This window comes from Phocoena sinus, chromosome 6 (assembly GCF_008692025.1).
Source record: "Phocoena sinus isolate mPhoSin1 chromosome 6, mPhoSin1.pri, whole genome shotgun sequence".
NCBI lineage: Eukaryota > Metazoa > Chordata > Mammalia > Artiodactyla > Phocoenidae > Phocoena > Phocoena sinus.
In genome coordinates, this window is record NC_045768.1 from 71,155,353 (window position 1) to 71,163,624 (window position 8,272).

Here is an 8,272-nt window from a genome sequence, read left to right on the forward strand (position 1 = left end):
ACGTAGGAAGTCACTTAGTGCTATTAATCAGTAATCTAAAAGCATTGTGTCTACGGTGCATGTGTCTTTCTCTTGGCTAACATCTGTGAAAAGATCACTGAAAAATCTGATAAAGGAACATTGTAAAAGTACCCAGTAAAATCCAAATGATTGCCATCAATTACAGCTCACCTTTTGTAAGGCTCAAACTTGACATTTTAAAACATTTTAGTTATCACCTTGCTTCAAAATGAACAATGTACTCATGGTTAAAATTCTATCTTCCTTTCATCAAGATATTTGTGACTAGAAAATTCAATCCTCTAGTAAGTATTTATTTTACTTCTGTAATTTTTAAAATAAAGATTTCATGCCCTGTATATCTTTTTTCTCCAAAAAAAATGCTGTTCTATATTCCTGACCCATGAAAAGTGCTGCCATCTGCTGGCCATCTATATAAGAGTTTGGGGTCCTTGAGGAAAGAACTCTGAAAAACTCTGTGCGTTGTTCTACCAGCAACTGAAGCTGAGTACACTTGTCACTTTAGAATTGCCCTTTAAATTATAACACCTCTCTCACTCTCTTTCTCATATGTTGACTTGTAGGGTTAAAAACAAACAAAAAAAGGTAATGTTTGCTGCCCCCTGCTGTTCAAATTCCTTAGCATTTCCGAGCTTTTCTCTCTTGCTGACACTAAAAACATAATAATTAATGCATTTGTTCCTCCATTCATTCACTCATATAGCCGTTCACTCAGTTATTCATTCGATGAATGAATATAAGCCATCCTATGCACCTACAAACCATGACGTATGCAGATGACTGGGACACAAAACCGACCAATGTGACAAGGAAAGAACAAAGAAGAATTTCAAGGCAAACTTACATGAAATCTGTTTTTAAATGTCCCTAGAATCCATCAATTCAGTTGTAGAAAATCTGTGATGCCTGGGCTTCATAACAGTCTGAGGGCTTTTCTGGTGGCGCAGTGGTTGAGAGTCCGCCTGCTGATGCAGGGGATACGGGTTCGTGCCCCGGTCCGGGAGGATCCCACATGCCGCAGAGTGGCTGGGCCCGTGGGCCATGGCTGCTGGGCCTGCGCGTCCGGAGCCTGTGCTCCGCAACGGGAGAGAGCACAGCAGTGAGAGGCCCGCGTACCGCAAAAAAAAAACCTAATAAAATAGTTTAATTCATTCAGTTATTTACCACAACCAGGAGTGTTAAAGAACTTGGGGTGCAGATAAATCTTTTATATACTTACCAAGCTATACTAATTTTTAAAAAATAGAATGTTACCTTAAGGCTGGCCTAGTACATATTTGCATATCTTTTACTTCTTATCCTAATAAATACCAGGCACTGTTTCCTTTTAAGAACTGTTTTTTTCTTCTCGTGGCAGGGGAAAAAGAATTTAAGTATTTAGAGAACTGCCTATGGAAAAATTTCTCTGAACACAATTTTGTTAAGGTTTGTTGTGTCTATTTGACTTTTTTTTTCCCAATGACTATACTGTATGCAATGATGACATTGCAGTCTTTGAATCTGAATTTATACCAGTTGAGACATCTCTGGGGTCTTCATGGGCTTGCCTGACTGGGATTTGAAGGGGCAACAATTTTAAAAATTTATTATTATTACTATTGATTTTCTTACTGTCCTCTTAAGATTTTTTTTTTTTTTTTTTGCGGTACGCGGGCCTCTCACTGTTGTGGCCTCTCTCGTTGCGGAGCACAGGCTCCGGACGCGCAGGCCCAGTGGCCATGGCTCACGGGCCCAGCCGCTCCGCGGCATGTGGGATCTTCCCGGACTGGGGCACGAGCCCGTGTCCCCTGCATCGGCAGGCGGACTCTCAACCACTGTGCCACCAGGGAAGCACCCTCTTAAGATATTTTGTTATCAATGTTCTGCTACATCCAAAGTGGCTGCTTGCTAATACAATTTCACCTTTTTACCTAAGCTTCCAATGCCAAACTCTAATCCACTGACAAAAGTGGTGGCCAAAATGTCCCTACCCATAATATCTGTGACACAAAAACATTGTAAAAAGATCTGAGTCACACAGAATTGGGGATCTGCAAGGACACACTCAGGTTGTTCAGAATTTTTATTTCAGCAAATTTCTACAAGGTGGTGGGGAGTTATGTGAGTTGCTTCAGCCATGACAACTTGACAGCTTTAACATTCCCAGTTGAGGAAGGGTTACCACCAGCCTGGGTCTATTTTGTAGTACCCATCCAGCACTGACACACTGGTCAGTAGCAGAGATGTGACCTTCAGTGGGAAAGCTGATATGGTCAGCTGAGATGATATATTTCATGCATTTGTGTGAACATTTCTTCTTCAATATTTGATGCTCCTGGAATGATTTAGAAAAGTCTTTTAAATTAGCATGTAATTTAGTCATATTTAAAGACATAAATCATTGTAGGTTTTTCCCCGACAAGGGAACGTGGGACATGGAAGGACCATTGCTCAAGACCTGGTGTGGACAGCTATTGGCAACACCATCTCAGTACCTTGTTGGCTAGGTGATAGAAGCTGGCAAGGTATGTACAAGGGATTACATGAAAATAGAGAAAGCTATTGAAATATCCATGTAGTGCCATAATCAGAATTGTTGTAAGATGGCATCGGTACTTTTTTACAATTGTCTTCAGAAAGACAAGGGTACAGGTAAACAGTAGGAATTTATAGGCCAGAACAGTAGGGCAAGATGCTACTTTCATAGACAGACCCTTGAGACTCCTATTGTCTTGTTGAAGATTCTTTATACCAATCAAAAAGGGAGACCACTGATTATTAGAAATTTTGCCATACTTTGATTCTGGGGATTGTTAAGAAAAAATTATCTAAAACTTGGAAATAAGCCAAAAAGATTACTGTCTGCCTTTTCAAAGACATATTAAAGCATTGTTCAACAAGTCTGCCCAAAGGTCATCTGCTTCTGGGAGGGGAATGGCAAACAACAGCCCAAGCCCTGCTCAGCCAAACCAGCTCTCCACCTGTTTTTGCATAGCTTCAAATGAAGAATGGTTTTTACAATCTTAAGTGATTGGGAAAACATCTAAAGAAGATTAGTCGGGGTAGGAAGGTGGCGGAAGAGTAAGACGCGGAGATCACCTTCCTCCCCACAGATACACCAGAAATACATCTACACGTGGAACAACTCCTACAGAACACCTACTGAACGCTGGCAAAAGACCTCAAACCTCCCAAAAGGCAAGAAACTCCAAACGTACCTGGGTAGGGCAAAATAAAAAAGAATAAACAGAGACAAAAGGATAGGAACGGGTCCTGCACCAGTGGGAGGGAGCTATGAAGGAGGAAAGGCTTCCACACACTAGAAGCCCTTCGCGTGCTGAGGCTGCGGGTGGTGGAGTGGGGAAAGCTTCGGAGCCGCGGAGGAGAGTGCAGCAACAGGGGTGCGGAAGGCAAAGCAGAGAGATTCCCGCACAGAGGAGCGGGGCCGACCGGCACTCACCAGCCCGAGAGGCTTGTCTGCTCACCCGCCATTGCGGGCGAGGCTGGGAGCTGAGGCTCGGGCTTCGGTTGGAGCGAGCGCAGGGAGAGGACTGGGGTTGGCAGTGTAAACACAGCCTGAAGGAGTTAGTGCACCACAGCTAGCCAGGAGGGAGTCCAGGAAAAGGTATGGAGCTGCCGAAGAGGCAAGAGACTTTTTCTTCCCTCTTTGTTTCCTGGTGCGCAAGGAGAGGGTTGATTAAGAGCGCTGCTTAAATGAGCTCCAGAGACGGGTGCGAGCCGCGGCTAAAAGCACGGACCCCAGAGACGGGCATGAGACGCTAAGGCTGCTGCTGCCGCCACCAAGAAGCCTGTGTGCGAGCACAGATCACTATCCACACTCCCCTTCCGGGGAACCTGTGCAGCCCGCCACTGCCAGGGTCCCGGGATCCAGGGACAACTTCCCAGGGAGAACGCACGGCACGCCTCAGGCTGGTGCAACGTCACGCCGGCCTCTGCCACCGCAGGCCCGCCCTGCACTCCGTGCCCCTCCCTCCCGCTGGCCTGGGTGAGCCAGAGCCCCCGAATCAGCGGCTCCTTTAACCCCGTCCTGTCTGAGCGAAGAACAGACGCCCTCCGGCGACCTACACGCAGAGGAGGGGCCAAACCCAAAGCTGAACCCCGGGAGCTGTGAGAACAAAGAGAAAGGGAAATCCCTCCCAGCAGCCTCAGGAGCAGCGGATTAAAGCTCCACAATCAATTTGATATACTCTGCATCTGTGGAATACATGAATAGACAACGAATCATCCCAAATTGAGGAGGTGGACTTTGAGAGCAAGATTTATGATTTTTCCCCCTTTTCCTCTTTTTGTGAGTGTGTATGTGTATGCTTCTGTGTGAGATTTTGTCTCTACAGCTTTGCTTCCACCATTTGTCCTAGGGTTCTATCCGTCCGTTTTTGTTTTTTTTTAATTTTTTTCTTAATAATTATTTTTCATTTTAATAACTTTATTATATTTTATCTTACTTTATTTTACTTTATCTTCTTTCTTTCCTTCCTTCCCTCCTTCCCTCCTTCCTTCCTGCCTTCTTCCCTCCCTCCTTTCTTTCTTTCTACTTCTACTAATTATTTCTTTCTACTTTTTCTCCCTTTTATTCTGAGCCATGTGGATGAAAGGCTCTTGGTGCTACAGCCAGGAGTCAGTGCTGTGCCTCTGAGGTGGGAGAGCCAACTTCAGGACATTGGTCCACAAGAGACCTCCCAGATCCACATAATATCAAATGGTGAAAATCTCTCAGAGATCTCCATCTCAACACCAGCACCCAGCTTCACTCAACGAACAGCAAGCTACAGTGCTGGACACCCTATGCCAAACAACTAGCAAGACAAGAACACAACCCCACCCATTAGCAGAGAGGCTGCCTAAAATCATAATTAGTCCACAGACACCCCAAAACACACCACCAGACGTGGACCTACCCACCAGAAAGACAAGATCAAGCCTGATCCACCAGAATACGGGCACTAGTCCCCTCCACCAGGAAGCCTACACAACCCACTGAACCAACCTTAGCCACTGGGGACAGACACCAAAAGCAACGGGAACTACGAACCTGCAGCCTGCAAAAAGGAGACCCCAAACACAGTAAGATAAGCAAAATGAGAAGACATAAAAACACACAGCAGATGAAGGAGCAAGATAAAAACGCACCAGAGCTAAAAAATGAAGAGGAAATGGGCAGTCTACCTGAAAAAGAATTCAGAATAATGATAATAAAGATGATCCAAAATCATGGAAATAGAAGAGACAAAATGCAAGAAACATTTAACAAGGACCTAGAAGAACTAAAGATGAAACAAGCAATGATCACCAACACAATAAATGAAATTAAAAATACTCTAGATGGGATCAATAGCAGAATAACTGAGGCAGAAGAACGGATAAGTGACCTGGAAGATAAAATAGTGGAAATAACTACTGCAGAGCAGAATAAAGAATAAAGAATGAAAAGAACTGAGGACAGTCTCAGAGACCTCTGGGACAACATTAAACGCACCAACATTCGCATTAATTATAGGGGTCCCAGAAGAAGAAGAGAAAAAGAAAGGGACTGAGAAAATATTTGAAGAGATTATAGTTGAAAACTTCCCTAATATGGGAAAGGAAATAGTTAATCAAGTCCAGGAAGCACAGAGAGTCCCATACAGGATAAATCCAAGGGGAAATACACCAAGACACATATTAATCAAACTATCAAAAATTAAATACAAAGAAAACATATTAAAAGCAGCAAGGGAAAAACAACAAATAACACACAAGGGAATCCCCATAAGGTTAACAGCTGATCTTTCAACAGAAACTCTGCAAGCCAGAAGGGACTGGCAGGACATATTTAAAGTGATGAAGGAGAAAAACCTGCAAACAATATTACTCTACCCAGCAAGGATCTCATTCAGATTTGATGGAGATATTAAAACCTTTACAGACAAGCAAAAGCTGAGAGAGTTCAGCACCACCAAACCAGCTTTACAACAAATGCTAAAGGAACTTCTCTAGCCAAGAAACACAAGAGAAGGAAAACACCCACAATAACGAACCCAAAACAATTAAGAAAATCGGAATAGGAACATATATATCGATAATTACCTTAAATGTAAACGGACTAAATGCTCCCACCAAAAGACACAGATTGGCTGAATGCATACAAAAACAAGACCCATATATATGCTGCCTACCAAAGACCCACGTCAGACCTAGAGACACATACAGACTGAAAGTAAGGGGATGGAAAAAGATATTCCATGCAAATGGAAACCAAAAGAAACCTGGAGTAGCAATTCTCATATCAGACAAAATAGACTTTAAAATAAAGACTATTACAAGAGACAAAGAAGGACACTACATAATGATCAAGGGATCGATCCAAGAAGATATAACAATTGTAAATATTTATGCACCCAACATAGGAGCACCTCAATACATAAGGCAAATACTAACAGCCATAAAAGGGGAAATCGACAGTAACACATTCATAGTAGCGGACTTTAACACCCCACTTTCACCAATGGACAGATCATCGAAAATGATAATAAATAAGGAAACACAAGCTTTGAATCATACATTAAACAAGATGGACTTCATTGATATTTATAGGACATTCCATCCAAAAACAACAGAATACACATTTTTCTCAAGTGCTCATGGAACATTCTCCAGGATAGATTATATCTTGGGTCACAAATCAAGCCTTGGTAAATTTAAGAAAATTGAAATTGTCTCAAGTATCTTTTCCGACCACAAAGCTATGAGACTAGATATCAATTACAGGAAAAGATCTGTAAAAAATACAAACACATGGAGGCTAAACAATACACTACTTAATAATGAAGTGATCACTGAATAAATCAAAGAGGAAATCAAAAAATACCTAGAAACAAATGACAATGGAGACACGATGACCCAAAACCTATGGGATGCAGCAAAAGCAGTTCTAAGAGGGAAGTCTATAGCAATACAATCCTACCTTAAGAAACAGGAAACATCTCGAATAAACAACCTAACCTAGCACCTAAAGCAATTAGAGAAAAAAGGACAGAAAAACCCCAAAGTTAGCAGAAGGAAAGAAATCATAAAGATCAGATCAGAAATTAATGAAAAAGAAATGAAGGAAACGATAGCAAAGATCAATAAAACTAAAAGCTGCTTCTTTGAGAAGATAAACAAAATTGATAAACCATTAGCCAGACTCATCAAGAAAAAAAGGGAGAAGACTCAAATCAATAGAATTAGAAATGAAAAAGGAGAGGTAACAACTGACACTGCAGAAATACAAAAGATCATGAGAGATTACTACAAGCAATTCTATGCCAATAAAATGTACAACCTCGAATAAATGGACAAATTTTTAGAAATGCACAACCTCCCAAGACTGAATCAGGAAGAAATAGAAAATATGAACAGACCAATCACAAGCACTGAAATTGAAACTGTGATTAAAAATCTTCCAACAAACAAAAGCCCAGGACCAGATGGCTTCACAGGCTAATTCTATCAAACATTTAGAGAAGAGCTAACATCTATCCTTCTCAAATTCCTCCAAAATACAGCAGAGGGAGGAACACTCCCAAACTCATTCCACGAGGCCACCATCACCTTGATACCAAAACCAGGCAAGGATGTCACAAAGAAAGAAAACGACAGGCCAATATCACTGATGAACATAGATGCAAAAATCCTCAACAAAATACTAGCAAACAGAATCCAACAGCACATTAAAAGGATCATACACCATGATCCAGTGGGGTTTATTCCAGGAATGCAAGGATTCTTCAATATATGCACATCAATCAACGTGATATACCATATTAACAAACTGAAGGAGAAAAACCATATGATCATCTCAATAGATGCAGAGAAAGCTTTTGACAAAATTCAACACCCATTTATGATAAAAGCCCTACAAAAAGTAGGCATAGAGGGAACTTTCCTCCACATAATAAAGGCCATATATGACAAACCCACAGCCAACATCGTCCTCAATGGTGAAAAACTGAAAGCATTTCCACTAAGATCAGGAACAAGACAAGGTTGCCCACTCTCACCACTCTTATTCAACATAGTTTTGGAAGTTTTAGCCACAGCAATCAGAGAAGAAAAGGAAATAAAAGGAATCCAAATCAGAAAAGAAGAAGTAAAGCTGTCACTGTTTGCAGATGACATGATACTATACATAGAGAATCCTAAAGATGCTACCAGAAAACTCCTAGAGCTAATCAATGAATTTGGTAAAGTAGCAGGATACAAAATTAATGCACAGAAATCTCTGGCATTC